We start from the raw sequence: 26,225 nt of genomic DNA, 5'->3' as shown, positions 1-26,225 counted from the left end.
AGTTGTGTACGCTCTCAGCTGTGTTTTTGTTTGAGTGCCTGTTCACCATTGATCATCTCAGAGTTGTTTCTGAGGCCTTTGGATCTCGCATGCTCATTTCGATTAAGATATGTATAAGATAAGAGAGAAACACTAGAGTATGTTTTCCACTGCAAGCCAAACGAACCCCAGATACAAACATCCAACTTTTCCACAATGTTTCAGACCAAAGACGAACATTGTTCTCTCCGTACTCTCTACATACATGAACAAACACACCAGCACAGTCTCAAAGCCTCTGCTCCAGTTTGGTGCTTAACTTCCACTTTTAGGGGAGCCTTCTTTTCCAGCCATCCACCGGAAAATGTAACTCGATGTTAGCGAGTAAATAGGCTTTGATATTCCTGCATGCCTTATCCCCAGCTGGAAGGCTCCCAGTCTTTACAGGGATGTCTGACAGCTGAGCAGGAGGCTGATGGTGACATGAGGGACGACAACAGAGGCGCCTACTTCAAAGCCACGGAAGATACATATGCAGCACCGCTTAAAAGTATTTGCGCCCCTAGGATTTTTCTACACTTCTGCAAAAAAAACACCCTCAAAACATCAGCGAATTTTCACACAGCATCACCGGGAACATGTAGTTGCCGTTATTTCTAAACAAGAGGGTCACGGCAGACACTGAAAACAAGGGTTCACTTACTTTTGCAACTCAAAGACACGTACAAATGGTTGATTTCCTTGGATAAACAAAAACAAAAGTATAATAATATATAATAACATTTGTTTAATTGCATTCATCTTCATCTACTTTCACCATTTCTGTGAAAATCCATGCAGCAAATTGGAGGTGCAGGCTATAAGTCACCACGAAAAAACCACAAAGCAGCTCTGACACGATCATTTGTACATGAAGAAGAAACAGAACGACCCTCTTCGCATCCTATCGACACTCACTTAACATAATGGGCCCTGCTGGGGAGGATATAGATTGCAGTGTGAACCTCCACGTCGGTGAATGTGCAGCCGAGGCAGATAAAGGGCTTTGGAAAAGGACTCTACAGTACCCGCGGTGGCAATTTGTCAGGATTAACGCCGGATGGTGGTGGTGTTGTTGCCGTGGCATCAGGTGTTGTTCAGTACCCCGAGGTTGCCAGGGAATCACGGAGCTGATCTGTGAGTCAGCCGAGGTCGTCTGAGGCTTTAATCCTGAGCTCCTTCACAACTCTAAGGACGGATCTAACAAAAGCCGCTTTCTATTCACCTATTGATTACGTTGTATTTATAGTTGACTGATCAGGCCAGTGAAAACATATACGGAAAACTACAGAAAAACTCCAAATTCCACCTTAAACGATTTCACAATTAGCAAAACCGTTCCCTAATAGTTTCCAATTGATAGACAGCTTCAGTTTGAGAGTACTGAACTGCTACTAGTAATTAAAGAGTCAAGTCAGGTTGTATTTTTCCACAAAAAAAGTGCTGTAAGGCTGCAGCCGTTGATTATTTTCATTACTGATGTGTCTCACAGTAACAAAGCACAGATAAAAAACTCAATTAATGTGTTTTAATTGCTTTAACCTGTATAGAAATCCTGAGAAAAATGTAAATATTCACATTTTAGTTGCAAGAAGAATAACGTTGATGGGATATTTGCTTTAAAAATGGATGTAATGTTTAGTCAGTTAGTAATATTAACCTTCAATTAACCATCTCTAGAGTCGAACAGGTTAGTCAGGCCATGATTAAGATCCTTTGTGTCGCAGCAGCAGCAGCACGTGGAACAGACAAAGAACAAAATAAGAGAAGAGGCGGAGAGGTTTGAGCTGCGCCCTTCGACCTGCACCAACATCATACAGACACCGTCAGTGACGAGCCTTTGATTAGCTCCCTCTCCATCTCCAGCACTACTCTCCCCTGTAGCATCACCTCTCTCTTAAAACTCCACACACACACGCACACTTAAGAGAAGAACCCTGCAGCAGGGCTACGAAAAAAAAAAAGGACAAATGTCAAACATAAAACACACACTCTGTTCATACATGGCTGACACGGCTGACCTTCAGCTGCGTCTCCTGAGGCCAAACATGCGAAAGGCTACCTGTGCTCACATGCTTTCACGGCAGCTCTAATGAAATTGGCTCAGCCTGACAATGCTTCCTTTCTCGGGCGTTTCTGCTTCTTAAACGCGGCTGATGGAAAGCCTGAGGAAACAATTGGTTTCCACAAAGCCCTCAGACCTGCAGCTGACAGCGCGAGCTGTAACCGCAGCGGTCAACAACGCGAGGCGAGGAGACGTGAGGAAAAGGACGCGCCGTCATATAGCCTGCAGAGGTCAGCAGGCATGTAAGTACAGTGAATACACCACTCCCTTCAACACGCACACAGTAATTCATTACAGACCGAAGCCAGTTTGGACGAGATCCTCTCATTTTCTCTGGGTGCTCTCTCCAGTAATTTGACCCAGTTTCAAGTTTCAATAGCTACGTTTAATTTACAGTGTTTACTAGGGCTGGGTATTGCTAATGATTTTTCTAATTAGGTATGTCCCCATCAGGTTTTTCTACCCCCTGCCCCCTCCCTGCTCCTGATAATTTAATATTGAGTGTTGGTCAATCTGACTCCCGATCTGACTGATCCTCCCCTGGAGATTCGTAAAAGCTTTTTCTCCTCTTACTTGTATTCTCCTAGATCATGTGTGCACCGTGTGATTGTATTAAGTCCACTAAATAGGTCTGTCAAAGTTAATGTAGGGTGGAGAGGGTAGCTTGTACCTCAGCTCCAGAAAATCTTCCACTACAGAAATGGTCTGGTCATCCAACAACATGAACTCACCGTTTTACCTCGACGCCGTCTCCAGGAAACCTTTGTCTTCTTTTAAAAGCAGCGCTCAGTGTTTGTTGTTGTTGTTACGGTGCAGCCTTTGTCTGAATGTACTCCATGTACTCCTTTTTTAAGATTCAGGTACATTTAATATCAGTTGATTTAGAAATATTTCAGTTTCAAACCAATTTTACTTCCCACTTCCCATCCGAGAGAACAGGATCAATAAAATACCTTTTCCGCAATATTTTCCCTCTAGTTTCACATCTAGTTTCACATGTCTTTCTTAGGATTTTGGACCACTAGTTGGACTCATTACTCAAAACTGCATCGCATGTCATTTATTTAATGCAGTACAACACTGAAGGAAGCTGATCCTCAACTCCCGAAGGAGGTTCAACGGCATATTTACGCGCAGCTGACAGACTGGTTTATAAACCTCCCTCCTCTTAGTGCTGGGTTTGAAAATGACTGCTCCATCAGGAGGATATTAAGGCTCAAGGAGGCCACTTACTCACGCAGAGCTACAGCCCAAAGCCGCCGACAAAATGGTCAGGCTTCAGAAAGTCTCCTCAGAGGTGCCATTACATCGATGTCGCTCTGCTGTGGTTATCACAAATAATCAAACGCCGCCTATGGTTACAGTTTGTAATAGATTTATGTATACAGCACTTGCAATTTAGCCTTTTTGAAGCTCTGTGGCTTATGCTTAGTAGGTAAGCTATTGTCGATAATAATCACAAGACTGGAACACCTGAATTCATTCAGACCCTCCAAATACAATAGAGGCTTAAATGAAATTGGAAAACTTATAGGGCGTTTCAAATACTCGGTACTTATTTATAACTGCAGGTTAAGGCGCAGAAACAACAAACCGATATCAATCACCTGGGCAATCTGATCGCAAAGGTCTAGTCTGAAGCACCTGTCTTCACACCTGGCATGAAGATGTGTCTCTACATGCATCCCCAGCCACCACTTGAGATCCGATCTCAGTTTCGCAAGTAAGCATCGAAATCATTTGACACAGAGTATTATACTGTGTGTGCGCCATGACTTGGGGAGATGATGCATATTTTGGAACAAGAAGTAATGACAGAGAGAGAAATCATCTAAAAAAAAAAAAGGGCTGAGATTAGATCACTGAAATGCATCCTCAGTGTGTTCACACCTGTACTTTAAACTGGTTGTTTGCAATTGGATTGCTCAAGACGGATATTAATGCACAGTCTGAACGGGAGCCGAGCTCTTTAGATCACAGCACAGATAACCAGCTTGGTGTTTCACAGCATTTATTTCCAAAATACTTTATTAAAATAGGGATATAAGAGAAACTTCAAATAGATTTCCAGAAGTAAAGAGGTGCTGGTAGCTTGTAATGCATCAATATAAATAAATAAAGGATCAGTAAATGTTTTGTGTGCCTCGTCAGGAAACGGGGCCATAATTTTCCAACAGCTGTCAAAGCAACAACGCAGAGCCGACTGTGTTTTTGTCTTCCATCACACTCTGTTCTCCGACAGCAGCACAGGTGTGGAGAGTGAAATGAGCTACAGTAACACCTGCTGAGGCACTTCGCACAGCAACCTAAATGTTAATGACTTGAGCAGTTGGTGAGAGAATTGACAGGATAACAAGCTCTGACGAGGCCCGCGGAGTTAATCAATGCCAGTGACATCAGATGAGGTGGTCGTAAAGGACCGGACGAACACACAAAGGCGCAGTCAATGAAGGGCACAATGCAAGCTCAGCATGGGAGACCCGGGCAGTTTCCTGGGTCAAAGTCAAATGCACCAAATCCCTCGAGCAAAAACAGAAACTGGAACTCGTCAAGCGGAAGCAGATGAGAAGACGAGCGAGGTTTCGCAGCAAGACTCTGCTGCAGAGGTCATAAATCAGCCGCTTGGCATCAAGTGTCGCCAGCCAGGCAGCAGAGTCAGAGTCAGACTGCAGGCATGTTTCCATCAACACGAAAGCAGACACGCTGACAGCACGGGACGCAGGAAAATAAAACATCCCCAAAGACTGCGACTGAGATATGAGACACCAGGACAAAAGGCATACATCAAGCGTTTAGAGAGGGAGGAAAGAGACAAGGCCGCAAACAAACTCAGGAACAACATGTCATGAATATGGGACATACACTTCTGGGGCTGATAATCACGGCGGCGTTAACATGATGTCACACACAGACTCACGAATGTCCTCAGCTTCCCTCCGTCTGACCTCAGACACAGCAGTCGTCTCAAAGCAGTTTTTAATCAAGTGGAAATAAAATGAAGATGATGTGATGCAAATGGGATACAAACCATGTCCTGGAGCTTTCACTGATTTCCCTTGTTTGTCCAGTTTTTCCTTTGTGGTTTTGCTCAAATAAAATAAAGAGATCAGGAGTATTTTTTTAAACTGAGCTGGCCTCACATCACCTTCATCATTTTCCTTCCACTGCTATTTTTACGGATGCGGTCTATTCTTAATCCAGCCTACAGAGCTGTTTGAAGTTAGCTGTCAGGAGGACGGACCTGAATCGCTGAATATATATCAGTCAGCAGAGAGATTTAGAGGCCTGCAAACAAGCTAGGTGAGAAGAAAGTTTGGAAAATCTCCAATTCTTGACACCATAAGATGTAAAGTTTAAGTATAGTTTAGTTTACATAGGACGGTATTTGTAGTGGCTCTGCTGCTGACGAGCATTAAATCTTCTGGAAATATGACAGAAGAGAAGACTTAACAAGACTAAATTGATTCAATAAAAGATGGAGCCACATTTCCAACGTTGCTGTCCATGCATTCCAGCTTTGTTCACCATCAAACAGGAGACTCTGGAGGTCAAAGGAGCGACGTTACAACGCATGGCTGCTTCTCCAAACAAGTTGACTAAATTCATCTGGACGAAATATAGCCAGCTCATTTTTAACACATTCCTTCTTATTAACTGCACCATAAATAGTGTGAACGTCTGTCTAGGGAGGAAGGATGGAGGAACAACTAAAAGTGAATTTAACGTTGCGCTGACAATTTATCTCCAAACTGAACAGTCTCTATATAACTGTTTTTGACAAAGTGGCTCTGCTGCTGTGAATAAAACTGACAACACCGAATTATTCCATAGGAGAAAATTACCAAGATGTCTCCACTTTTCCAGGGCTGCCGTCCACAGTGATTACTCTTGTTTCAACATATGGCTGTTTTGCTACCTCCATGTTTCTGTCCCCTACTGGAAACTCATCGGCCGATGTTTATCCCACGTGGAGCAATCATGCTCAGAAACAATGGATTTATTCTAACCGGAGAGAAACTATCAGATCAACTGTTTACATGATAATTAAAAGCTACTGAACAGATTATCAAGGGCTTACACCACTCACCTCCTCTCTGATTGAAAACCCTTTCTAATCAGATCAGTCTCTCTGGTTGAGGCGGTTTCATGAGGCATTTTTAATCCGATCCCGATCATTAGCCGAATACTAGTGCCCATATAAACACAGCCAGTTATGACATAAAGCAGAAACTGAATTGTCCAAATCCAGGTCTGTAATTTCTTTAAACAAAGCCAAACAACAGGGTTTAACAGCACAGAGGCACACTCACTCTAACTCCATATCTGAACAAAGCAATGTACAAATCAATCTCAGTCGGCAAAGACTGGATTGGTCATTTTTCATGCACGTCCACTTTAGGATTTGATTTGATCTAATGGGCATTAATCCAGTTTTAAGTAAATACAGCCACAGGAGACACTCGTTTGGAGGCAAAGCGTGCACCGCCACAGATTCAGTCTCATAAAGTCCTGCCTTCGGGATTTCTAAAACAGCAAGTGCACAGGCAGCCAGAACGATGTGAAAACCCATCAATACCACTTACAGACTGAGTGATGATCAGACCTGCAGCTTGCAAAATGAAAACGCTGCTTTCTCCTGGTTATCCACTGTTCGCTCACTGTGATTTTCTCTTGGCAATAAAGCTGAAAATTATTTGTTTTCCAAGAAAACGCGAGGAGGGAAGCGAGGAGGAGGTTCGTTTGATCTGACAGCCGGCTCCAGCTTTCGCTCAGGCCACCTGAGGAGTGGACTGATTATCGCCGGATATCTCGGAAGAAGCAGAGCTGCGGGATAAGTCCTCAGCCGGCCAAGGTCAGGCCTCTGAATGCGGATGAAGATTTCCTTTTTTTTTTAATCAAACACCTGGCAGAAAAAAAGACAATCCTGAAAGCTGCAGTCTGGCACAGCATAAGTGTCAGACTTAACGCTGCAGAATGGTTAAATTATCAGAGAAGTAATGGCAGCAATCTCAAAGGAAATATGGCGCTTTTATTGGAATTGTCTGGTGAACATGATGAACTTGTTCAGAAGCTAATTCAAACTTGATCATGTCACACGCCATCCGAGAAACATCAACTCCCAGATATCCTGCAAGGTGACATCAAGTGCAAGTGAACGCAGCACGCTACTGTCAGCTGTCCCAGGCCAAAACTGTGAAGCTGTAAACCGAAGAAAGCCACAGGAAGCACATCTAACGCTGCAGAGTGCATCGCTCTCAACAGTTCATCCTCTCCTGTGAGTCAGGGTGAGTTTGGAAACACACGCCAGAATTTCATTTGGAGAGGATCCATGTTGTTACGGTTAATGGCAAGAATGGCACATTCTCCTGATTTAGGCCGACACGCTCTGACACTTCCACAGAAAGCAGCCTTTAAAAAGTAAATTAGCTCCCGTGCCATCGTTGTTTTCGAGCATTGTGGTTAAATCAGGTGTTAACATCTGGATCAATACCTGAAAATGGAGCCTTTAAATTAAACCCGGCTATAAAAAAAAAAAAAGTAAAATTCTTTCTTCCTCTTAAAACTGTGGCCATTCTCATTAAGGTGAAGTGAAACCTTTGTGTTTGACTCCTTTCTTGTAAAATTAAAGAGCAATAAATGCCAAGATAAAAAGAATAATGGCTGCAGTTTCTCCGAGTTTCTGTCCCTCCTGGAGATGTTTCTCCTCCTCAACCAGAGGGAAACCATCACATCGAGATCATTAAATCGGATTGAAAACTCCTTCTGATCAGTCTGTTCTAAAGCCAAGTGTTGTTAGTGAATTATATTAAAAATATTACAGTTTCAAAACAATTTTACTTAAAATTGTCCAGATATTTGTGATATTTCCACAGTATTTTACCTCTAGTGTATATCTGTCATGTGTCTTTGCTTTTGTTGGATCTCTCTCAAGCGTGGTCTAATCTCGTTGAGCAGTCTCGCAAGATTTGTCATGCGAAACCAGGATTTTCTAACGAGAGGATGCAGGAACTGGAACGTATTTAAATTAAATCAATCAGAGGACTTTATGAACCGTTATGGGATCTTTGAAATCAAGATCGATTTGAATTGGAAAACAGATTTTTTAAACCCTAGCCCCTGTCAGATCCAGTTATATCAGCCCTTTTTATTCTGATAATTAGAGAACCTCCTGTCTCACTTCCATAGCTACCACTTTAATCAGAAACCATCCAGTTGACCATATAGACAACATGTATAAAGTTTAATTAAGTAATTGGCACATTCTGTGTTGTTTACTCAATTTGGAAATGTGTAGAAGCGGCTACAGCTTTGCTTTCATTCATTAGGCTACACTAATAACCTCTTAGCTGTAACCTCATACTTAATTTAACATGTAAGCCTCCTTATCCAGACACAGGAAACACGTTAACTGCAGGTGTAAATGAGGTATTGATCTCGCTTCTTTGCCGTGAATCCAGCTCGTCTGCTCCGGCGTGTGGACAAACAGCACCAGGTGCAAAGTGCTGAATTTAAATGCAGCCCGCCGAGGGAGCGGCTAGCTCGACAAAGATATCAATATGGACACCTGTGGGCCCTCCTGTTGCCATGACCACCGGCAACAGCTGCAGCAGAGTCACCGTAGCGCTATCGTCACCGGCGGCCGGAGGGGAATCGGCGCTTCCTAAACAAATTAGTCGGCAGAAAACTGCTGAGGCCAGAAGCCTTTAATTACATCAACGTGGAACCGAATTATACGCAGACTCCGTAATTACTAATACACATCAAACAAGCCCTCCTCCTCTTCCTCCTCCTTCTCCTGTCCCACTCCATCATCAGTTTGGAACATTTATATCCGGGTGTTCACTCCCAGAGGAGCCAGAGAGAAATGTCAAGACAAAGGAGACACGGCTTATCCTCCCTCCCTGGCCTTTTCTCTTCTTGTTCCATCTCTCTCTCCATTCTCTTCGCTCCCCTTCCTCGTTCATTCCCCACCACTCTTTCTCTTTTTATCCTGTCATCTACATTGTGAGGAGCGTCTGCGGCTCCTTCGAGCCTCGGCTGTGTAAGCAGAGCAGGCGGGATGAAAAGAATAGCGAAGCACAAAAGCCGAGGAGGTTTCAGCTGGATGGGACTTAGAATTGTGCATTTGTGCTACAGCAAACCGAGGTATCTCCTGTTTTCATAGACTTTAAAATTGATCACTAAAATGAAATTAAAAGATTGGACTTAGTCTTGTAAAATACCTTTTTAAAGGAAGAACCTTACAGTTGTGAAACCAGATGTTGCAAGTGTTCATAATGGTCAAAACAGGAAGTACTGAGGTGACTTAACAGAATAGAAAATAACTATCGCACTGTTTTATAATAGAAAACAACAGTTACAACATGGGAAGTTATGCAGACAAAGTGTTTGGTGTTGTCAAAGTAGACAACTGTTGGGTAAGAAATACGAAAGGTATAATTAAAAGTATGAAGCCAAAATTCTAAAATTACTACTATTACTTACTATTAATACGATGAAATAATATATTAACTTACAATCAAACGTCCCCATTTCTGAAAACGATCAATAGGAGGAACCATTCATATGGACTTTTCTTGCGGACACGGTGCATATGACTGCATTTGAAGGCAGCATTTCATGCAAACGAGCAGCAACCACCACGTAAAGGTCATAACAGATGCCAGTACTGAGCTCTTACTGTTGTAAGTATATATGAAAATATCGCCTTGTACAATACAACATATGCTGAAGTGAAACAATTATTTTAAAAGTGACACCATGTGGCATGGTAGGTAGAAACGAGGAACTAAAATGGGTCAAACATGGACAATCACAGTAGGCCAAAATGAAATAAAGGCATATATGTCAAAAAGTGGCAAATATAAGAATACAAAAATAAATCGAATGATGGACAGTAGGCTATGTGTGAGGCTTTGCTCTTGTTATTGTGACATAATGGTTAGCTTGACCTCCAATTATAAAGTTTATAATGTAATTTGCTAGTTCTTGTTCCAACTTTACTTTTTAATAGTCCTAATCTTTAAGTTTCTTTTGTGGAAAACTGTCTTTTTGTTCCCGAGTCCTGGTCCTGGAACTATTATTTGACAAAGCACGAGTTTAAAAGGATTTTTAAAAAATGGTTAAAGGCCGTTAAATTAAATGCTCAACAGAAAATTATGAGACAGCAGTCAGAAAATTACCATTGTCTGTTTTACATTATCGTTTTAAATCTGTCTCATGAGAGTGTCTGACAATAAGAATAATCTTTGTTGGCAGTCCTAGAAGTCACACTGAGGCCAGGATTCGTTCTATATTGAATAAATGTTTTTGGAAACATGTGCCACTGCATAACCCTGCACCTCTTATCTTCTCATTATAGAAACATTACAGTTTGAATCCTGCTTACCTTTACGGAGAGGAAGACTACATACAGCGGCAGTGAAGGCAAGTCATATTGTTTATCTTCAGACCATTACAGCGCCATCCAGGCACTAAGGCAATTAATTACTGAATTATACCACGCTGGTGCACAATGAATGCAATAGGCCCTAGGGGCTTTTTTCTCATTACCAGGTACACACTGTCCTACACAGGCAAAGCAGGGGGAGGCTTTTAATAACATTTAGTATTCAGATTAAACCACTGCATACAGCCAAAGCTTCGGCTTCCAGGGTTTAGGCTCCAAAGTAGGATCAATTTACAATCCAATTAATTCAAATTGTGTGGAAACATGCTCACGAGGAGGAAAACAATCGGCTGTCCCATTAAGGCAAAGACAAACGAGGTCTGGAGTGGAAAGACGGGCTTTGACTACCTTGGTGAACGCCAAATATCTAATTTTGTGCTTAAAAGTTGTTGCTGTGTTACAAAGTGGGATTTATTACAGCGCAAATGGCAGACAAGTCTTTAGCAGTGCCTCCTAGAAAGCTCTAAGACAAACATGGAAATTATCCGATCAGTCGTCGTCAGCTGGACCGACTGATGCTGCTCTTTAAATATCACGGCAACCCTGTCATCCTGCCTTTGAGAACGACCGACAACCACTAGCTTTGACCTTCTGAGAAATTCATTAATGAGCGTTTAATGAAGACGCTTCACGCTGACAGAGTCTTTCTGTGTTGCTAACCTCAATAAATATTATATCACTCACTTCCAACTGAGCTGTCCGTCGTAAACCGACAATAAAACCAACATAAAGTACATCAATAATCAATGACCTGTCCATTTATTTGCTTCTCCATTGTATTCACCCACAACTCAGAGCAGTTTTTTGGTTCATTTCCAAAGCCGCACAAATTTCCAGAAGAGCCAAGTCCACAGTAACTCTGAAAATCTGCCAACAAAGACCACGAGATAAGATTGAAAGCTATACAAAAAGCAAGTAAACCAAACTATAGTTGATCAGAAAACTGGGTCAAATAAACTCAGCTATACTATATTTTTAAAAACTGAAACGGCAGGTCAGATGTCAATAAATTGCTGAAAATGAACTCGCAACAAAAAGTTTTCTGCAAACAGCTTCTCAGATGTCAGTACTGGTTGGTTTTCTTTGAGGTTTTTACAAATGGTCTAACAAAATAAGCAATTTGTCTATCCAAAAAATAAAAACAAGCTGGAGCCAGGGCAACTGGACGAGTAGAGTTTCTTAAAGACATTTCATCCAAGTATCTTCTTCAGTTTAAAAAGACTGGTGGGGGGTTGGGGTTTTCATAGGAACTGTTTTTGAGACTTGTCTTAAATTACCGTTTTTTTACAACCTGGAACTTATTTCTGGCATAAAATGAGATCATTTACTCACCCATATAACTTTGGTGTCATTTGAAGTCGTGTGGAAGATATTTAGATCCAGCGGAGCACCGCATATATCCATATAGTGGGAGTGACTGGGGCACCGAAACGCAGCCTCTAAATAATGCATTATCTGCCGCAAAAGTCGTTCATTTCACCAATATTTTGTTATGATACGCTAGTGCTATTCCCCGTTGAGTAAGCGATCGTATTTTATGCCAGAAATAAGGTCCAGGTTGTAAAAAACGGTAATTCCCCTTTAAGGTGTGAAACTTCCTGGGGACGGTTGAGAGATTAGATTGGATGAGTGGTAAAACGTCTTCAAGGGACTCTACAAGTCCAGTTTACCCAGTTCTTCAGGTAAACTTCAGCCACGATCAAATCAGTTTCCTCCTGTTACAGTATCTGGTCTTAAATCGATCCGAGTCATTTGAGTTTCAGATGGGCAACACTCACACATGTTCCTGAAGACTTGGATGAAACATCTTCAAGTCCTATTGCCTTTATTTCAGCTTGATTTATTTTTTATTTTTTCAGACATAGCATGACCTGGATGACTGTGAACCTTCACTGACAAAAGCAATCAATCAACTGAGAAAATACTCAGATGATCCAATTATGAAAATAATTAATAGGGTAAGTTGTTAAATTTAAATTTGAACCATGTAATTTGAAACATTTCAGCAAAATGTCATCCTAAACATAAAAACTTTACTATGGTTTAAATTTAAATTTGGTATACCTGCAGAAATCAATGATTTTTAATCCAAACAAGTCGAATAAATTTTTCTTATTTGGCCAAAAAAAAGAAATCTATGCTAAGTGTGTGTCTTTGTTTGTGTGTTTAAGTGAGTGCGTCAGTTCATGCTGTGCCACATGCGACCATCGACCTCCCCGCCGGCAAGGTGCCGGGTGAAGCCTCGCTGGCCGCCACTGAGACATCTAATGTAGCAGAAAGGGAAGCAGCGTGGCCCAGTTTGTCACTCTGTTTGTGTGCTGATTCAGACTTAAAAACAGGTAGAGCAAAAAAGAAAAGTGGGGGTGGAGTCAGCGAAGCGCTTCCCCGGCGGCAGTAAAGACACATTAGAGGCCCAGTGGTGGATTTCTGCTGAAGTGAATGGGATGATGCTGCAGACTCCCTGGTGACCAGGACAACATGAGGACATTTCTACACTGCTTCGCCGTGGTTATCTTCTGAGGAGCATGTGCAAAACTCTCACACACATTTCATTTCTGTCGATTGTGAAATGCGTCGAGAGTGTCATTCTCTGGTGACATATGTGACAGACTAGTCTATCAGCGCCAAAGGCATCACATATGTGACATCTAATTTCTGCAACCCATCTCACTACTGTATCCTTTCTGGATGAAAATGAAAGGAATGAAAATTATTCATCTCTACACCCTGTCCGCCTCCATCCCCGCCTCCCATGACTTGTTTTATGTCCAACAATGATCTGTGGAAGGGCTGCCAAGCATATAAATCTGGCTACGAGGACAAGCTTGCTGGCAGCGCTGAACACAGTGAGCAGCGGCAAACCCAAAGACAGTATGTCTTTATTACAGGGTAAATGGACAAAGCTCATAAAGATCTGACTAAAAATGTGAAGTGGAAGCCTAAAGGATGAAGGGACGAGCGAGTGGCACACCGGCCACAAAGGTCAATCAATCATACATAACGGGGGCCTAAAACACAAAACTGGGGAATCTCACAAAACGGTGCCAATAGTCCGTGTTTAAATGTAGCAACATTTTCACACTGGTGTACTGGTTACGAATGTAACTCGGATTCAACACATCCAGCCACCTCAGATTAGCGAGTGTTAGCATTGTAGCTTTTAGCATCTTACAGTTAGCTGTTTAGCATTCTTAAACATCCAGGACACGCAGAGAGCTAACTATAATTAGCTTAGCCAAGGGAGTTACTCCTAACAGTTTAGCTTTGTAACTTTTACTGTGTCACAGAAAGCAGTTTAGCAAATACTATAAAACTAGCATTAGCCTACTCACAGAGCACTCATTATTTTTTTCCATTTTTTAGCCAGCTATATATAGCCCAAAGTGTTAACGCTAATCATTTAGTGTTGTAGCTTTCAGCGTGTATCAAGTAGCAATTTAGCAAACAATCAAAAGCTACCAGGACTCACATAGAGCACATTTTTGCTTTTTGATCTTCTGATTAGCTTAGCAAAGCACATCTTGCACAAGGCTAATGACCTACTGACTAAGATAGAGAGAAAATATTTAAATATAATGTGATAAAACAGAGTTAATATTAACGTCCCCTCAGTTAACTTTGGTATGCCGTCAGTAACAAACATTTGACTCGTTATGTTGCCAGATTTGAATGTTTTGGGTGTTCATGCAGGCTTGATAACATGCTAACAATAGCTTTAGAATGTGTGTAACTGTTTAGCATGTTAGCTTTGATGGTGCTCTCACTGCACAAATTATGTTTACTCTCAAAAGTTAAAAAATTATGTAATGTAAAATTTAAAGGGTTTGCTAAAGTCATCAAGATTTATCTGCCAACAAATGTCAAATTACATCCATTCAAAGCAACTAAGGACCAAAGAGTTCGAGTGACAGACTTCCTATTGAGCCTTAAGAATGGTTTAAAAAAAATAAAAAATCTAACTCCCCTGTTGTTCATCTATACGTTTTTTTATCTGCCTTTCTTCTCAACTTTTCTTGATCACTCATCCTATCTCCCTCCTCACTGCAGCGCATCGTCATCATCGCTTTGGGGCTTGTGTCCTTGTGCGACAAAAGAAAGAGGTGGATGAAAAAAAAATAACCTAAACAATCTCAAACACGGCAGGAGTGTGTTGCAACTCCTCCACCCTACAGACACAACACAGCATGCAGCCTTTTTCCTACAAAACGTCCCCAAACAAGCTCCGCCAGGTTCAAAGGGGGAGGTCACCCTGAGAGAAACACATTTCAACAAAGACCCTCCCCTCCTGGGATAACGACCATATTAAAAACTCTCCTCCAGGGCTCCAGCTAGCCACAACTTGACACACAATACCATTGTCCCCACTGCAAGCCAGAATGTCAGAGCAGAAATAGCTTTAAAATTCAATCCCCAAGCCAAATCTAATAGTAAAATTAGACGCCAGCGGATATAGTGTACACCTTACCTCGCCGAGAAAAACAAAATGCAATATTATCTTTCAGAGCTTCTGTAAAAATCAGTAATTCACCATATGCTCCAGCAACTGATATTCCTCGTCTCATGATGCTTTCATGAAGAGCGGCTTCCACAGATTGTGTCCCATCCCTGTGATAAATAATGAAGGCATGTGTGAGGCGGTGAGGCGAAGCAGACAGCCCCAGATGTTGGAATAAAATAAAAGTGGGTCAGGTGTCTGGCTGATGCTAAGCACACGGCTACATGACGAGCGAGCCGCCCAATCAGAGGATGGATGGTTATAATTTGTCAAGCTTTAATCTATATGCAAACCTGGCGACACGTGACAACCGTCAGTTCCCCCCGAGGCGAGCGATGTGTAAATTCAGGCCGTGATGAGTCTGTTGGTGGCAGTTCATTAAAGGTCAAAAGGTGAACTTCAGAGGTGTGTCACCTGTGTTGCCTTGTAAATTACTCTCGGGGTGTATTGTGCAGCTCTGTCAATACATCACTCGCCGCACAGGGCGAGGCTTACATGCCGCAGACCTTCACAGCTCAGCGCTGTTATGCAGCCTCATCCATCAAAAACACCACACATCCATCATCTTCCATATCTACGTCACTTGTGCATATCCCATCTCCGAACGTCCGACCAACACTGGAACGCCATGCAGATCCGGGTGTTTACGATGCGCGTCGGACTCTTCCACCGTAAATCGACCGTGAACTGTTCTGCTCGTCAATCATTTCTGGATCATTTGAGTCGAATAACGACATCAGTGCAAAGTGGTCAATCAAAGCAAACTTCATTAAACGTTTATTAACGCCTTATTAGCACCAGTCTATGATTTGTCTAGCACTGACAATGACTGCCTGTACAGCAGAGAATATGTGGATGTCCCTGCCTCGTCACTTTCTCTAACAAAGAGGAAGGTATTGCATTTGTTGCAGCTTCAATCCAGGAGGTCCAGTTTAGATAAAAGGTTTTCTGATATAATGGAAATTAATGTAGCACTACAAGTACAACAACCAAAAAAAACAAGGCAACTGATCTTGTTGGGTTTCTTGAAGACGTTTCACCCTAGTAGCTTCTTCAATTTAAAAAGACTAGTGGGTAGGTAGAAGGTCTAAACAGGAACATCTGTGGGTGTTAACCATTAAAAATCACATGACTAGTGTCTGTTAATGACCAGATACTTACTTGTACTTGTAGTTCTCCAATTAATGATTCCATTAACAACCCATTAATGTTCAGAGACTGGCAGATTATATCTGAGGTCTACCTCCCCTGTTCAGAGACGGGTTTTCCAATTGACGTAGATGGCTTCTTTAACTGTCTCTTTCATGGACGCTCAAGAAACTCTACAGTTATTTTTGTTTCAGCTTGTTTTTTTGGGCAGACCATGACCTGGATGACTGAAAACCTTCGCAGACATAAAGATGAACACTTACAATTTAAGAAAATGACTTCAACAATTAATAAGCCTGTGTTAGTACTGAAGACTCCAGCCTGCATATTCACACAGAAACAGCAGTGCACAAATAATAATAATAAAAATGCTGTCTCCTTCTTAAATAAAAGGTTTCCCTCAGTCACTGATATAAGAGGCAACACTGCCAGGGCAGAGGGTGCAATAGTATTAACCTTAAAGTTGTTTAAAAGGCACATTCTGAACCAAACGTCTTGTACAATTGAGTTCTGGACTAACACCAGAAAGCAGGATTTAATAACCCAAGCTTGAAATCACTTGGAAACCCTTGCAGCCAAAAATGCTGTGTTCAAGAGCCAGGTCCGGTATCACGGTGTGACCACCTTGGGTTACCTGGATAGGTGTACAAGGGAACAACCTTGAAATCTGGACGCTACAAACCACACCATGCCAAAAAGGGCAGCAAAAAAAAAAAAGTGATTTTCAAGTGCCTGTTTCTAAGCTTAATGTGAGTGTGGTGGATGGATTTTCAAGTGTGCTGGAACGGTTAGAATTACTGAGGTGTGATGACACCTTCTAGGGTCCATCCTCAGGAGAATGAATGGGCCAATAAGGCACATTTAAAACCAGTCGGCAGGTGACTCAGAGGAACAAAGGGCTTTGACCTGAGGGCTGGAAAAAGCCTCCTCCGTAGTCTCCTTATCCACCCCACAGCAGTGCTTTCACGGAGAGACGTGAGTCAGCATTCATTTACATATTCTGTATGTCAAACGATTTGTGGCTGTATTTATACTAATGTACTGATTCCAGGAGGCCTACACAAGGTCCCATCCTTCAACAATCTGCAATAAAGTGAAATTGGAGAGGCCTTTTTACAGCTGACATTTAACATCAACACAGGACAATCACAGGTGGAACTAAGACCATTAATAATAGCTGGACGCTGTTCAGGTATGTCACTACAGGGGTCTTAGTATTAGGCGTTAGTATTGTGTATGCAGGTATGACTCGTTTAGTCGGACAAAGCACTATAAAGCTTTGCCATAAACTAAAACCACATCAAAACATCTTCTTTCTCTTTTTAAGCGCCGTTGCCTAGCGTCAAAGCGGCCAAAAAACATGAAAAGGAACCAAAATCACCTAACTGCTGTGGATATATACTACCAACTTGATTAACTACCCACAAAAAAAATTACAAAATGGAATACATGAAGTACACTCACCGAAAACAACAAGAACAAACACTCAACACCTATATTCTGTCAAAGTCAAAGCGAAACCATTGCTACACATCCAACTTTTCTTTTTCTCATCGACTTAATGGATTGTGAAGGCAAGGCAAATGATTTTCCTCTGACACCAGACGATGCATTAGCCTTCACCATTGGTCACCGTTTACGATCCATCCTGCAAACAGAAATAACAGCATCTATCATCGGCGGAGACACCGCCGCAAAACGACGGGAACACCGGGGGAGACGGTGATTGATTCAAATTGGATCCTATTCAGGAATCCCTGGCCACAGGTTCCACGGCGTCCCCCAAAAGAAAGCATTAAACAGTGTCATTAAGGATAGATGGACGAGTCTGGATGCGTGCACGCGAGTCATTTTAGATTAGAGGTGGTGGATAAATTGAGTGTCAGGCAGCAGGAAGGGGAAACACAGCAGTATCAGCTCGCGAGTCTGCTGCGCAAAATCTAATCCTGGATATCAGGAAACTAAAAACGATAACCGTGCTAAAAATACTAGTGTGTGCATTCTTCTGAAAGCATCTCAATTTGTGGAGGTCTGAAACTGCGAGTTACTCCTGTCATCTTCCCTTGGTTGTCAATATGAACCTCATTTCTTCCTTTTCTCTCCTCTTTCTTATATGGCAAATTAAATTTACCCAAGCAGTGCAGCACAGCATTTCAGTCCGCCTATTCACCCTCCCCTTCTGCTATTTGCTCATTTATTTATTTATTTATTTATGGCAGATATGGAGACCTTCCCTCATTACAGAAGGTCAATGTCAGCACCTCATCAGTTGTCAGGAAGCTCTCAAGAAAGGCTTGAAACTGATTCATCACCAGCAGCTCTCTCAGAGCTCTCTCATAGTGTGATGAATAAAAATGCACAGATACATAGTGATGGAGAACTGAAACATGCAGTAATAACACACTATTTTGTAATGTGAGGCTGATCCAACTGAAATTTCTTTCTAAAAAGTCCTTTCTTTTCATGCAGAAAGTCATGCCAAGATGCTTTTCAATTTAATTTTGTCACAACCGAGATACATTTATGCCTCTAATGGAAAAATAAAAGTGCAATTTGATCTAAACTTCGTGTTGAAATTGGAACAGCTTTGATGGTTTTAGCAGCGCCAATGAATATTCAAGGACATTTTCATGTAATGTCTTCCTGAGCAGCCTGGAGCGTCTGTGCAATCACACACCGTAGCTCTTAAGAACGAAACACGAGACTACAACACAAAACTAAACTGTACAATCTTGAAGTCCTGAATTATATTGTCACAAATTAAAATTCCACGCTCCATGCGCAAATATTCGTTTTGCCTGTGCTTGCACACCAGATTAAACTTCAGATGTGTTCACTGATTTCCTACATTCAACTCAATGCTTTTAATACACATAGAAAGCCTATCCCAGCTGTCATCGGGCTAGAAGCGGGGTACACCCTGGAAAGGTCGCCAGTCAATCGCATGGCCGGCCATTTCATAAATGATGCAAATCAAAACAGACCAAAAGTCTTACATATTTGACATGTTTTTGCAGGAAAGTTGCTATGTGATATTTACAACAGAAACTCAAAGTAAGGTGGCAAAATATGCAGTTTATAATCCTGATTATTAGTTTCAATAAAATTCAATAAAATGCATTTTGATGCAACATTTAGATGGCGACAACACAGAGCATACACAGGCCCCAGCGGATGTGCACCTCCCCAGAAATATAACTACGCGCCGCAGTGTCGCAGAACCCGAGAGCTGCGATTGGTCCACTTGGTAGTAGCGTGTTTCTGTTTCAGTATTTCCGGCTGCTTCTCCATCTCCCCAATTTTCGAACTGATTGTTTTGGATCAATAAAGATGGAACACATCGGAAATGCAAACATTTGTATGACTTGTCTTAGGCAAAATTTCTGCGAAAGTTTCATTCGCCATTGTTGAAAGTGAAGCAGGAAGCAGACACAAAAACTAACCCGACTGGCAAAAAAGACACAGCCTTAAGACTTCCAATTATGACGGGTTAAAGGGATATGAGTGAAGTCTTGGACAAAAATATTATCACATCTTTAGTATTTGGTCAAAAGAAATTGCAAAATTTGATGCGCTTTCAAATCAAATGAAATCATGAAGCATAATTTTGTTTTTACAATACGAGCAAATTGTTTAAATTGTGCAAATACAGTCATTAAGGTGCACAAAAACTGTGCAGTAGTCAAGAATCAATGCACATGTTGACATTAGCTTATTGGCTTCTCAAAGGATCTAGAGATTACATGCAGGAACAGATTGCAATGGCTTATTGAATGTCTGGGTATGAGAGGTAAAGTCACGGAAGTAGACTGAACAGTGACTAAAATTCTGCTTTGTAGATTCTGTCTCTGCCTGACAGGTTGGATGCCTAACACTAGCTATCAAAATGTTGGCAAATATCAGGTTGATATTTAGGGTATCTATTATTTTAGTGGTCTCACTTCCACCGAAGTGTTGTGCATCTAAATAGAAACATGCAAACTCTAGATATCATCAATGAGCTGAATTTGGTTCATCGCAGTCTCCTGAGGCCAAACACAGATGCCTCTGTTGATTCTGAATGTTAAACAGATGCAACAAAGTGCCACGTGTGCTGCTGCGTGAAATTATTTGTTTGCGCTACTTCAGGTTCCGCTGAAGTAAACAAGCTGTCCTCTTCTTGGTTTGCATGTTTGTCTGAACAAGTTTCTCATTGTTTCCTGTTACTTCCTGTTTTGGTTTGCTGGGCCCGTGCTAGACGCCATCACTTCCTCCTCTCAGCCTTATCTGTACATAAAAAGAAACTCACGCTGCACGATAGGTATTGTGAAAGTATTAAGTGCACAAAATCTATTTTGTTTCTGCAACCTCCGAGACCTTGATGTGCATCCTCTCAGACTAAAGTAGAAAAATGAAAAATAAAGGATTCAGAAGAAGTTTCATTTCTGCCTTCCTCTTGCTTCCCGAAACCTCTTCACAGTAACAGAATAACAACTAAACCGTCTCTTATTGCAAGCTCACAGTGCTCAAAGCATAAAAAAAAAAAAAAAAAAAACACTCTGAAATGCAGTATGAAGAAAAATGAAAAGATATCAGTGTGAACTCAAACGGAGGGAAGAAACTCAATCAATGTGGAAAAACTCTTGACACAAATTACCCGAGATCCCGTAAAGGCTGCTTTCTCCCAACAGATGGGAACCAATTAGCCACCTGACTCCAAGAAAACACTTGGGCAACCATGTGGAGCCAAGATGCAAATGAAGCAGAGGGAAAGGTGGAAGCTGACCTGCCAATGTCCCAGGAGAGGAGAAATTAATGAAGGAGACAGCGGAAGTGCACTTTTGGAAAATGGAAAGAGAACAAAGTGGGAAATGATGTATGGTGGTTGCGCAGATCTGGACTGTAGGTTCCTCAAAAGGGCTACGGAGACGACAAGTGGAGGGCAAAAATATCTGTGTGGTCTAATCGGCTGACATCAACAAAGGCTCAGCAAATTCAGCTTGATGCCAACATGCAATCAATGATCTCGTTAATGACCATCTTGACATATTTGTGTGACTGATGCACCGACCACCAGAGGCTGATGGAGTTTTCTCTGTAGCATTGGGGTTGACAGGGCAGAAGCCCGCCAAATGAAGCCTCAAACTAATGCCTGACCATTGTTGCTGAATGACAGCTTCATCTTTTTTTTAGCGCCCCAAAGCCAACCCATCACAAGTGGGAACGTAAGGTCAACAAGCACTTGAGCAACACTTAACGACGCATCGATAATGTATCTGGCTACAATTAGTTGTTTGGAATGTGAACCACTACCTAAACGATTCACAATTTATGAGCGTAGGTACTACAGTTGAAGCATTTCAGCTAACCTAAATCAATGATCAAACTCAACACATATTGTAGTATTTGTAAGTACCTGAATGAATCTTTAGGAATTTTTTCTTTTACGTTTACATGTGGGATTTCTATAAAACATTTATTTTGGTCAAAAAGACACCCAGACAATACCATTATTTGTCTTAGTTGACTAGTTAGCTATGACTACAGACACATGTGGATCTAGCCTAGTGTCAAAACCAACTAGTAGGACGGCTAGATAATGAAATCCCAATGTTGTGTTACCGGACTCACATTCTGATGAGGATTAAGTCTGACTACATTTCATGCAGAAAGACAGACAAAAAATATCAGTGGACTGTAGCTGTTTTCTCACTGGTTATTAAAATCAATGCACCACTAGAGTCAAGGTTTGATTTACACAGTGAAATATGTCAATTCAACAGACTGGCTCCGTATTTTGTTTGACATTATTCCCAGATTATTAATCCTACTAACATCCATTTTCCAGTACCACCATAAATCGATATTTTTCTGCTTTTAGTACCTGTGCTCGTGTCACCATCCCTTAACTTTTCATCTCGTGCCATCACCATCATCACCTTTTACATTGGTTTGTGAACAAATCGCCCAACCTATGAAAATCACCAAAAATGGATCAACAGCAATTCTGCAGCAACACAACGTTGGTCAGCAAGGAGCTACACTATAAACTGCCTCTTTCAATTCACTGAACAAATCTGCAACCTTCGCCAATGCCGGTCAAAATCACATTTCAAATACCTAAAGTCCAGCCAAATTAAGATAAAGAGAAAAACCTCTGGAAATAAGATGTCAGGGCACTTTAAGCTCTTTAAAAGCCGTATATGTATCTTGCACTCTGTGTCTCAGCAAATTCAAAGGCAATGTTTACCTTCGTTCTCTCTGACTGCACACACAAGGCAGGCAGCTGTAGATAAACCCAAGTAAATACTGGTGAGTGTAGGTGATGTAAGGCGAAATGTTCCCACAGAGATTTAGTCACACTTCCACTGAATACTATAGATCTGCATAATCTGGTGTTCTACCAAGGACTGCATGGAAATGAAAGGAGGACAAGGTTGTTACACCTTCTGTTGGCATTTTCAGTAACCTTAATCAGGTTGATTTCACAACAAAATGAGGGATTTATCTTCATTTAACCACAGCAGCACCACTGAGGTCCAACATTCATGTTGGGTGACATCCGTCTCGTTCCAGGTGATCACAAAGGTATTTCACAGGAATTCTGGTCTCTACATGAAAGAGGTACGTGCTCCAACAACAACAAATTAAAACAAACCTTGTACTGTTGGAATAACATGTACTGTTTATTAGAACTGTGCCATTTGGACTAACAAGTCTAAAACCTTCTAATTCTCTGCAAATCCATCACGTTTCACCTTAAGCGTGGAGTGCAATCAGATTTGTTTGTCACTGCCAAAACTCTCACAACTCTGTCCAATAAACAAGTAACTTGAGAATACATGTGACTGTTGTTTAGATGAACACTTTATCATCAACTAATTTGGTAACAAAGCAAAAACAAAAAGGCAGGAATGTAAACCTTCCTGTGATAGTTTAATCCAAAGATAATAAACTCTGGAATTTGGAACAGTTTTAGTTTATCTCAAGTCTTGTTAGTATAAGATAAAGATGACTGCACTGACTGAGCTCTTACATTAAGTGAACAATTTGTCCTCCTGTTTTCTTCTGAAACATACAGACATGTTTGCATTTTTACTGCATTGTGTCCTGATGAGTCACCAATGCAGATCCTCTATTTGATGCATTTCACAAACGCCGTTAATGACAATAATGGGAAATGATAATCGCAAAGACACTAATGACTATATTGAACTGAGTCGCAACACACAAACTAGTTTACACCCACTAATTGTAGCTAACTAAACCAACCAGCTTGCTGTTATGTGATCAGTTCAGAGTGATATAACTTAACAAACTAGCAAAGCTACTGGTGTTTTGCTAGACTATAGCTCACTTAGAGTGAACAAATTAAACCAACAGATAAACTGACTATCAGCTTCCTAACATACGACCCATTTAGAGTGAGTTAAATGAGCCAACTGAGAAAGCTAAAGTTAACTTGCGAGAATATGACCCACTGAGAGAGCTAACTAAACCAAATTACAAAGCTAATGTTAACTTGCTAATATATGACCAGTTCAGACTGAGCTAACATAACCAACATACATACATAATAACAGCTTCATGTGTGACTTCTTCCAACTTGCTAACCAACTCACAAAGCTAATATTAGTTTGCTGATATATGAAATACATGACCTGTTCCAACTGAGCTAACTGACCCAAAAAGCAAAGCTAATGTTAGCTTGCTAACATGTTCCAACTGAGCTAACGTAACCAAATGTAATGTTATCTTGATGTGACCTGTTCCAACTGAACTTAGCTCACCAACTCACAAAGCTAAAGTTAGCTTGCTAATATAAACAACTGACAAAGCCAAGAGTGAGACAAGTGCTTGACTATGGTGTCCATGGTTTTCACTAAAAAAATACACACGGTGCTCTTTTAAAGTGTCTCCTTTATTATCAGATTTTGACGTTTAAATTTGATTATACTGTACCTATATTAGCTGCATTGTGTTTGCTTAAATTGCCCCTGCTAGGCTACATGCCAAACATTGGGGCTGTAAACACTGCAAAAAAATGCGAGAGACTTGGATATAATTGGGGCCCCAGGGCCTTTTGACTGGTTAATCTTGCCATGAACACAATTTTCAAATTCCTTGTTGTTTCCAAACAACACACCAAAACCTGAAAGCCTCTAATGAGGAAACAGCTCACACATGTTTACTACTTGCAGAACAGAGAATCAAATATAAAACACATTAATCCTGCCGGCAATAATGCGCCAGCCAAGATTTCAGTGAGAGCTGACACATCCTAAATATTAGATGTCCGGCAGCCAAACAAAAAAAAAAAAAAAAAAAAAAAAAAAAAAAAAGGGTGGATTATACTTCACAACAAACTTTAAATTTAAATTAGCGATGAACCACATGCCCAAATTAGAGAGTAGGTGGGTGGCCTGTGGCACAGCTGGATACTAATTCTGCATCTGAAAACAAGACACTGTATTCACTGCCTTTTCCAAAGGCAAAGCTGAATTTTACACAACAAAAGCAGATGTTGATTGAAGGAGACACCCGGCAGCTGCAAAAGTCTCACTAGACCACCACCCAAATTCCTGAGTCTAAGAATGCAGGAGTAAAGTAAAAGGTAATCAGACACAATCACTGCAACATTGTGCTACAAGAACAATGGCTCAGACTGGGATGGTGAGCAGTTTGATACAAGCAGATAAGAAAACAAAGGATGTGTGAGGATAATACAATAAGAGATGATGAATTCAGACGAGAACTTCATTTAAAAGCAGCACAAATGTTTTTTTTCCCTCCTATATTTGGTGTTAAATTGAAAACCCGGATTTGTGGTGTGTTGAATTAATTCCTGAACATGATGCACATGCAAAAAGTGTGCAGACAAAGCCCAACAACGGGAGATGCTGCTCCACAGCAAAAACAAAGCAATCCGCCCCTCGGAAATAAACTTGTTTCCTCAAAACTGACTCCTTCAGCCAGACTTCGTGCAATAAATGACTATTTTTAAGGCAATAGGAGGGCTCACCTTTTGTTAGTTCCTCTGTCTGGCTCTCTGTCTGTCAGTGGATGTGTCTGCTCTCCACGCCGCTCCTCCGTGCATTTAAACGGGGCTACAGCGGCGCTTGGGAAATTGTTGGTGTGCGCTCCGGCTTGTTTGGTGGGCGGCGTGGCTCTCCCTTCTCTGTTTTCTTGTGTTTCCAAACACCGACGAGCCCTCCCACTTCTTCCGCTACTCGCTCAGCGTCCCCCTCTGAAAGCGGTTCCGCCCTCTCGCCGTCAGAGGAAGAGAGGAAATGTACAGTAGAAAGACGCACGGCAGTTCTGCAGGTAAACTGTTCGGAATAAATGCGGCGGTGAGACTCTGGCCGGCGCTGAGCAGCCCGAGCAGCCAGCCGGGAGTCCTGCTGCTGCTGCTGCTGCACCGCTGCGCTCCGGTGGCTTCGGTAGCTGTGACTGCACTGCAAAAAAATGTCCATCCTGACGAGGCTTTGTGGTCTCACGCACAGTCTTTTTTAAAGTGGGGACTGAGGCGCACGCAAGGGGGCACAGTCTGTCCTTTTTGTGCCATTTCTTTTGCACGACACTTTCATCCCCTAATGTAATAATTAAGGTTTATAAAGTAGAATCAAAGGCCAAACAAATCCCCTCCCAGCTGACCCAATTTCACCTCTGGTCCTTCAAGTGTCTTCCCTGTGATCATACTGTCCTCAGATATCCCTCTAAATTGTTTTTGTTGCTGAAATGCCCATAGGGGTTGGTCCAATTATCCATTTTGGGGCAATCCAAATACCCTATTGTTATTCTGTCTGGTCACTGAAATTGCTAAATTGTTATTTTTGCTAAAAGTTATGCCAAGAATTCCTCCCATGACGGATGCAGTATCATCTCAAGTCTTCCATTGCTTTTTCAAATCTACGTGTTTAACAACTTTATTAGTTTTTGACTAAATGGCCTCTCCGGTCTGGTCAACATAAATTATCTTCTAGTGCCAAACGTGTTCCTAAGGTCCCATGTCCATCTTTTTGGCTCTAATTGACCTTCTCGCCTTATCGTCCTAAAAAAAAGAGTTTCTT

At 41.5% G+C, this 26,225-nt stretch overlaps 1 protein-coding gene across 1 annotated transcript in view; it reads right to left on the bottom strand.

Annotated features, from left to right (window-relative positions):
• The window catches only part of rnf152 (ring finger protein 152), a 43,834-nt gene extending 18,498 nt beyond the window's left edge, over positions 1-25,336 (bottom strand). The window contains exon 1 of the mRNA XM_084566122.1: positions 25,178-25,336. The gene's annotated coding sequence lies outside the window, so the exon portion shown is untranslated. The remainder of the gene's footprint in view (positions 1-25,177) is intronic.
• Positions 25,337-26,225: the final 889 nt, after the last annotated feature.

This window comes from Chelon labrosus (assembly GCF_963514085.1).
Source record: "Chelon labrosus genome assembly, chromosome: 18".
NCBI lineage: Eukaryota > Metazoa > Chordata > Actinopteri > Mugiliformes > Mugilidae > Chelon > Chelon labrosus.
The sequence above is the reverse complement of the archived record's forward strand: the minus strand, read 5'-3'. Positions and strand labels throughout refer to the sequence as shown.